Consider the following 7,749-nt stretch of genomic DNA (forward strand, 5'->3'; position numbering starts at 1 on the left):
AACGTGGGGTGGGGGTCCCGCGTGTGGGGCGGGGGTCGAGAGGCTGGTCCCGATGTGGGAAGTGGGTCGGGATGTCACTCCCCCGTATTGGGAGGGGATCAGGGGTGGAAGTCCCGGTGTGGGGTGGTGGAGGGGGCTGGCAGCGCTTTCCTTGTGGGGCAGGTACCGGGTGGGCCCTCACGGATCTGGCATCTAGGAGGGCAACAACCCCCCTCCTTGTTAAACCCTCACCTGCTGGGGATCGGGCCAGGAGTTTCCCCCTTGTCCCTTCTCCCTTCTGGGGCATCTTTCACCTCCCAACACGCTCTCCCGCCTCCTGCACTCTCTGGATAAAGCGACCCCTGCCCCCTTAGAGGCTGCATCTCACATTTTGGCTGGGGCTGTCTTCCCCTCATCCTCCCTGGGAGGGGCCGAAATCCCATCCCATCCCTTTCCCTGGGGTAACTCTGATGCAGGGCTCAGTACACAAAGTCTTCCCTGCCCCTCATCCCATAGGATTCTGAAGGGGTCCTACCCGGCATCCCTCTCTTGGATAGGGAGGGACCCCCCCATCTTGGGGACCCCTCATATGATCTGTTCGCCCCCACCCTCCTATATAACCCCTCCTCCCCTTTCCAGCCCCGAGACGAGTACCTGGATTCCGGTATGCTGCCCCTAACCCAACAGCCCCAGGGAATCTGCACAGAGCACCGATGTGCTCAGCCGTCACAGGACGGCCACAAGCCACACGGTGAGAGGGACAGCGGCAGCGCGACAATCTCCATCCCTCCCCCGCCTCCTCCCCCTCCACCTCCTCTTCCTCCTCCTCTGGGCACAGGAGGAAGTTCTGGGCAGGGGGGACAATGGCCGGCTCTTCCTCCGCATCCCGAGACTCCCCTGTCCCCAGGCACTCCCGTGTCCCTGCACTTCTGTATCCTTGCCCCTCCATGTGTCCCGCTCCCTGTCCAGGCCCTACCGTGTTCCTGCATCTCTGTGTCCCTGTCCCCAGGGCTCCTCAGGGACAGGGTGCTCTGGGCTTTGGCTGGTGGCCCGTAAAGGACTCGACCTCGCTAGGACAGGTCGTGACAAGGAGATGCTACCTGGAGGCAGGGGCCAAGCAGGGCAGGGTTTAGGGACACGCTGCATGCTGCTCCCTCCCTCTCGCCCCCTGCACCCCGAGCCCCAGGATGCCGGGCCGGGGGTCCCGGAGGAGGGTCAGGGTGGCCAGTGGAGCCGCGAGGCCATCTAGTGGCCAGAGCCCCGGCCGGCTGGTCCCGGCCACCCTGCCGCACATCCCCGGCCTCCGGGTGGCCCTGCCCCTGGGGATGACACAGGACGACGGACGTCTCTCCCCGGGGGTGGCACAGGATCATGAATTCCTCAGCCGGACGCAGCCCGCCCTGGACAGCGCCTCATGGTGCCCATCTTTCTGACCGGGACACCAGCAGGGCTGCCAGATCCCCTGGATCAAGGTGTGCAATCCCCCACTGTGGGTTCACCCTACGGCAGGTACCAAGTGCCAGCCCAGCCCGGACAGGTCCTGCTGGCATGGATGCAGGTCTGGCAATCCATAAATAAAGCAGATTCCCTGTGGGGCCAGCAGTGGGAACACCCCAAGGAGCCAGGTGCTGGCAAGATCCATGGCACATCCCTGTCACTAGAGCTACCCGTGGAGCAGCTCACAGCCAGCACAGCCACACAGAGAACATAAATCCATTGCTGGGCACAAGGACATGGCACAGAGCTGTCCCCAGTGCTCGTCCAGAGGTGCCTGGGAGCAGGGGGTGGGACACAGGGGTGCGGGGACAGAGGAGCTGCAGGGACATGGTGGGGGACAGGTAATGGGACACAGGGGTATAGGCACAAAGGCCTGGGGACAGAGAGTGAGACACAGGGACACAGGGGTGCAGGGACATTGGGGTGGAGGGACACAGGAACAGGGTCAAAGGGACGTGACAGTGCAGGGACCCAGGGCTACCTGTGGCAGGGGAATGGGACACAGGTGCAGGGATGCAAGGGTGCAGGGACTTGTGCTGCACTACCACCTTTGCATCCATGCATCATAGCTCATCTCCCAGCCAGTCCCAGGGTAACTATGAGCTGCTCCTGGCTCTTCTGTGTGCCCTAGGAATGGCATCCCTTGGATGGGAACATCACAGCAGTCAGATGGACACACACAGCCTCAGAACCCGGCCCCAAAGCTGCTGGGGAATAACTGTAGGTGCTGAGGAGAGGCAGCAGTGTGGGCTTCCCAGCTGGGCTTTCCACATTTCCATCCATCCTGTAGTTTTCTCTTGTTCCCAACCTGGAGTGGGATCAATCAGCGCCATGCCTCCTGTCTCTTCCTGGGAACTTGGGGAGCAGCCACCCTGCATCCCATCTGGAGGGTGTCTGATGGCATCAGTGGGAACAAAGTTCATGCAGGCAAGTAAATATTAACACTTACTCCATGCTCATGGAATATTCCACACCAAAGATACTGAGATAAACCCTACTCCAGCTTTTCCCTGGGAGGTGCTGGCAGCAGATGGTATCAAACTCCCAGTTGAAGATTTTGGGTTGTTAAGGCACCAAGATGAGCCTTCACACCCTGTGTAACCCTGAAATCTCATTTCTCCCCATCCCTAGCAACTGCAGCAGCCTGTCCTCAGAGCAGCATCTGTGGGCATACTGGATATACTGGGAGCACTGGGGTGGGAGGAGAGCAGGGCAGGAGGGCAGCATGGCTGGCTCTTCCCAGCTGGGCCAGGACTGCTGCGCATCATGTAGGATCAGCAGTGCTCCATTAAACTGTGGCACCAGTGTGGACCCAGGCACAGGACTGTGCTGCCTTCTGGAGCATCCCTGTCCTCTGGGGAAGGAGGAGACAATGTAGGTGGCACATGGGGCTGGGGTCCCCATCGAACAGAGATGGCTGAGACTCAGCTGAGCTTGGGGAATGGCCACTAATGGACCTTCTAGATCCGTGAATGAATTGGGGCGTTGTTACTCTGGAGCTGCTAATCCAAGGTACACTGACAGCTCGAAACCCCGACAGAAATCAATCCATCTGCTCTTCTGCTCTGCACTAATTTCCACAAAGGCACCCGATCAATATCCCATTTACTGTTCTGTGGTTTCCCCATGGATAAATGCCATCCAGTGGCTGGGATGCAGCTGCAGTGCCCGAGTGGGGCAGGGAATGCTGCAGGGCAGGGCAGGCTGTGAGACATGGAATGCTGTGGCATCCCTCACCTGAGCAATGCCAGGCACAGTGCTGGGGTTGCTAGGAGGCTTCATGGCACCAGGTGGGTTCATGGCATGGAGCTGCTGGGAGCAGCAGGAGAGTTGGGAACGTGTGGAAGGAAGAGCTGTGCCTGCAGCACTTTTGTGTGTGTTTGTGCACCACTCTCACCCCCAGAAACACTAGCATGCCAGCAGGGTGGGATCCAGAATCCAGGTGGATCCCTTGATCCACCACAGGAGCCACAGCCCAGAATGATCTCGGGCTGGGCAGGGATGGGAGTGTCCTGGCACCAGCCCCTCTGCCAGCACCCCAGAGGTGCCAACTCTGGGGACCTGGTCACATCAGTCTGAGGCTTGGGCTATCATTGGATTCAAAGCAGGAAAACAAAGAGATGAGGAAGGGATGAGAAGTCCTGTGCTCTTCAACATCTTTATAAATGACTTGGACACAGGACTGGAAGTTTTGACTAAGCAAGTTCACAGACAGTAAAAAACTGAGGGGCTGCTGACAAACTGGAGAGTTGGACAACAACCAAGTGTGTGGAGTTCAACAAGGTTTCTTCACCTGGGATGGGGCAACCCTGATGTACATACAGACTGGGAGATTATTTGCTGGAAAGCAGTGTTGTGGAAAGGGACGTGGGGGTGCTGGTCAACAGTGAGTTGAACATGAGTCACGAGTCACACCCATGCCTGGGGGGTATCAGGCCCAGCATCCCCAGCTGAGGGAGGGAGGGGATTGTCCCACCCAGCTCTGCACTGGGGCAGCCTCACCTCAAGTGCTGGGGGCAGTTTTGGGCATCACAAAACAAAAAAGACACTAAGCCACTGGAGAGAGTCTAAAGGAGAGAGTCTAATGGTGAAAGTCCTTGAGGGGAAGCCATCTAAAGTATAGCTGAGGTCACTTGGTCTGTTCAGCCTGGACAAGAGGAGACTGAGGGGAAACCTCATCAGAGTTCCACCTTCTTCAGGAGGGGAAGAGGAGAGGCAGGCACTGATCTCTTCTCTGTGGTGACCAGTGACACTCCCATGTCAGGGCATGGTCTGAAGTTGTGTCAGGGGAAGTTCAGGTTGGATATTAGGAAAAGATTCTTCACCCAGAGGGTGATTGGACGCTGGAACAGCCTCCCCAGGGCAGTACCAAGCCCAACAGAGTTCAAGCAGCATTCAGACAGTACTTTTTGGCACATGATGTGACTCTTGGGGATGGTGCTGTGCAGGGCCAGGAGTTGGACTTACCTCTTTGTGGGTTCCTTCCAACTGAGCAGATTCTGTGGACGGATGATGAAGGGATAAGGAAGGGCCCAACTGATTAAGTGATACCACTGATGAGTACATGATGAAGCCCTTAGAGGGTCTCCATGGAGACAGTTCAGAGCATGGCAAGGGCTGGGGGGCCACCAGCAGCCCACACACACGACAGGGATAATTAGGGGCACAAACAGAACAGCAGAGCCCTGCTGGTCCCACTATGGTGATCAGGTCCCTGTGGGGTTGAGATGGCTCTTGGCTCTGTTTCCATACCTCTCTCCCCATTCTTCATCTGCTTTCCCAGCTGACTCAGACAGTCCTCATGGACAAGCTCTGGGCATGGTGGCTATCAGCATCTTCAGCCTGGCTAGTGGGGTATCATCTCCTGAGTCACACACAGCCTGTCCCATGAGATTATCCTGTGTGGGCAGGGATAGAGCACACCCCCAGTGTATCCTCGGAGGGGTGAGGGAGAGGGGATCTCCATGGGGACAGCCTCATCCAGGGCGTTAGCAAATGCCATGGTGAGAGCATGCTTCCAAGGGGGACCATGTGTATCCAGGGGGACAGCATGTGTCCATGGGGACAAACTGAATCCAGGGGGACAGCATGTGTCCATGGGGACAAACTGAATCCAGGGGGACAGCATGTGTCCATGGGGACAAACTGAATCCAGGGGGACAGCATGTGTCCATGGGGGAAAACTGAATCCAGGGGGACAGCATGTGTCCATGGGGACAAACTGAATCCAGGGGGACAGCATGTGTCCATGGGGACAAACTGAATCCAGGGGGACAGCATGTGTCCATGGGGACAAACTGAATCCAGGGGGACAGCATGTGTCCATGGGGACAAACTGAATCCAGGGGGACAGCATGTGTCCAAGGGGACAGCGTGTATCCAAAGGGACAGCGTGTATCCAAAGGGACAGCGTGTATCCATGGGGACAGCATGCATCCACAGGGACAAGTGTGTCCATGGAAACAGCCTGAATCCCAGAGGACAGCATGTGTCCGTGGGTGACAGCCTGAACCCAGAAGGACAGCATGTGTCCAGAGGGACAATCTGCATCCATGGGACCAGCACATGTCCAGAGGTACAGGTGACATCCATGAGGACAGAATGCATCTGGGGGACACCCTGTGTCTGGAAGGACATGACACACCTGGGGACAGCATGTGTCTTGAGGGAGAGCAGGTGCCTGAAAGAACAGGACATTTGCAGAGGAACAGCACATTTGACAAGGGACAGCATGTGTCCATAAGGACAGGGGTTGCCTGGAGGGACAGGATGTCTCCAGAGGGACACATGGATTTTGGGGAAAGCATGTGCCAGAATGAGAGCATGCAGCAGGAGAAGGGACAGCAGGTGCCTGTGGGACAGCATGTACTGAGGGTACAGCAGCCCCTGGACATGCAGTGCCATGCCACTATTCCAGGTGGCCCAGCAGCAATAAGGAAGATCCCAGCCCAAACTTATGGGGGACAGGAATTTACTGCCAGATTAAATAGAAGATGAGGAGATGACATCCATTGGCACTGGCTGTGTCACTCTGAGCTGAGCCCACTCCAGCTGCCGGACACGAGGACTTGGCCACCACATCTCACTCATCCCTGCCATTCTCCTTGGCCCCTTGTTTAAGGGTGGGGTCACTGCCAGGTGACAATGGAGTGTGGGGCCACCATGAGCACCCAGGGATCTGTTCAGAGACAGAGAAGCAGGCCTGGCTCCCACCAGCTTGGAGACTCCAAAGAAATGGGGCACACAAGCACAAGGTGCCTGTCCCTGCACTGGTACCTGATCCCACAGGATTCTTCAAAGTAGGCATGAATGATAGTGTCACTTAAAAAAGGGATCTTTCTTCCAAGCCCTGACCCCAGGGATGCCCTAAGCCCTCTTCCAATGGGTGCTCCAAGCCCAAATCCCAGAGGTGCTCCGAGCCCTGATCCCGGGAGTGCCCCATGCCTCAACGCTAAGAATGTTCTGAGCCCTCTTCCTAGGAGTGCTCCAAGCTCTGAGGATGGTCTGAGTGGTGATCCTGGGACACTCTGAGCGCTCTCTTCCAGATTCCTCTTTTAACCTCCCACTGGTGTCCCAGGATTTTCCTCCCTCCTCAGTACAGCTCTCCATGGGCATCCCTTGGCATCTGGATGGTTGCTGCCATTGTCTCGCCTGGCACCTGCCTGCTCCCATTCTTCCTCATCATCTCTTCTGTTAGCATAGCAATCACTCCCCAATTTAACCTGGATTAAAGCAGTATTGCTCACTTGCTTCCTTGCTAGTTCTCTTCCAATTAATTTGTTCCTTGCTTTTATTTCCTAATTAATTCTTCAGGCTCTTTGGCAAAGAAACAGCAGTGGTGCCCAGGGTCTCAGGAAGGGATCAGGATTAATTATCCAAGTGGGAATGAGCAGAGGGGGAAGTGAACCAGGGGCTTAGCCCAGGATGGGGCATGGATCTGGAGTGTGCAGTACTCCCTGGACCACCCACAAGCATCCCACACAAAGGAGGGCCATGGGATGAGAGTCCCACAGCTTACATAATTTCCATCTTCCCTTGGGAATGTCACATAGACAAAATTCTCAATATGATGCTTCTGGGGGCACCACCCTAGGGGCAGATTGAAGTGGGGGGCCAAGTCCTGAAAGGGTTAATGCACAGTACAGCACAGGGTGTCGGAGCTAAAAATATTGTGCCTTTCTTGGGATTTGCTCCAATGACTCATTCCTTTCTGTAATTTATTGCTCATTACATAATCACTTTCATTTTCAGCTGGAGAAAAATGGAATATGTTTTTTTCCCTCTTCTTCTGTTTTTTTAAATGAAAAGGGCATTTTAGCACATGAGCACCAGCCATTTTCCCAGTTCTTCCTGGCATCTTCCTGGCAAAGGGCTGGCATGCTGCCGCTGGCTCCAGCCTTCATCCAAAGACTCCTGAGAGCGTGGTGAGCTCTGGAGTCTGCTGAAGAGGGAATGGGGAGTGAGAGGCTTCTGGATGCTGGGAGGGCAGAGCAACCTGGGGGCAGCTCAGTGGGAGCTTCTGGGATGGGATGGAGGGGCTGGATCCACCCGTTGTACCCATTCCCCAGCCAGGGTGAACAGCCCCTGGCACAGCTGCAAGGGCACACCTGGGCTCCAGCTGTATCCCAGCAAACCCAGGACTGCATCCCAGCAAGCCCAGTATGGTGCCCCAGCCATCTGAGCACCATGGCCCAGCAAATCTAGTGCTATGTCTCAGCAATCCTGGGGCTGCACCCCAGCAAGTCCAGTTCTGTGTCCCAGTGAACCACTGGG

The sequence above is a fragment of the Poecile atricapillus genome, chromosome 1 (assembly GCF_030490865.1).
Source record: "Poecile atricapillus isolate bPoeAtr1 chromosome 1, bPoeAtr1.hap1, whole genome shotgun sequence".
Taxonomy (NCBI): domain Eukaryota; kingdom Metazoa; phylum Chordata; class Aves; order Passeriformes; family Paridae; genus Poecile; species Poecile atricapillus.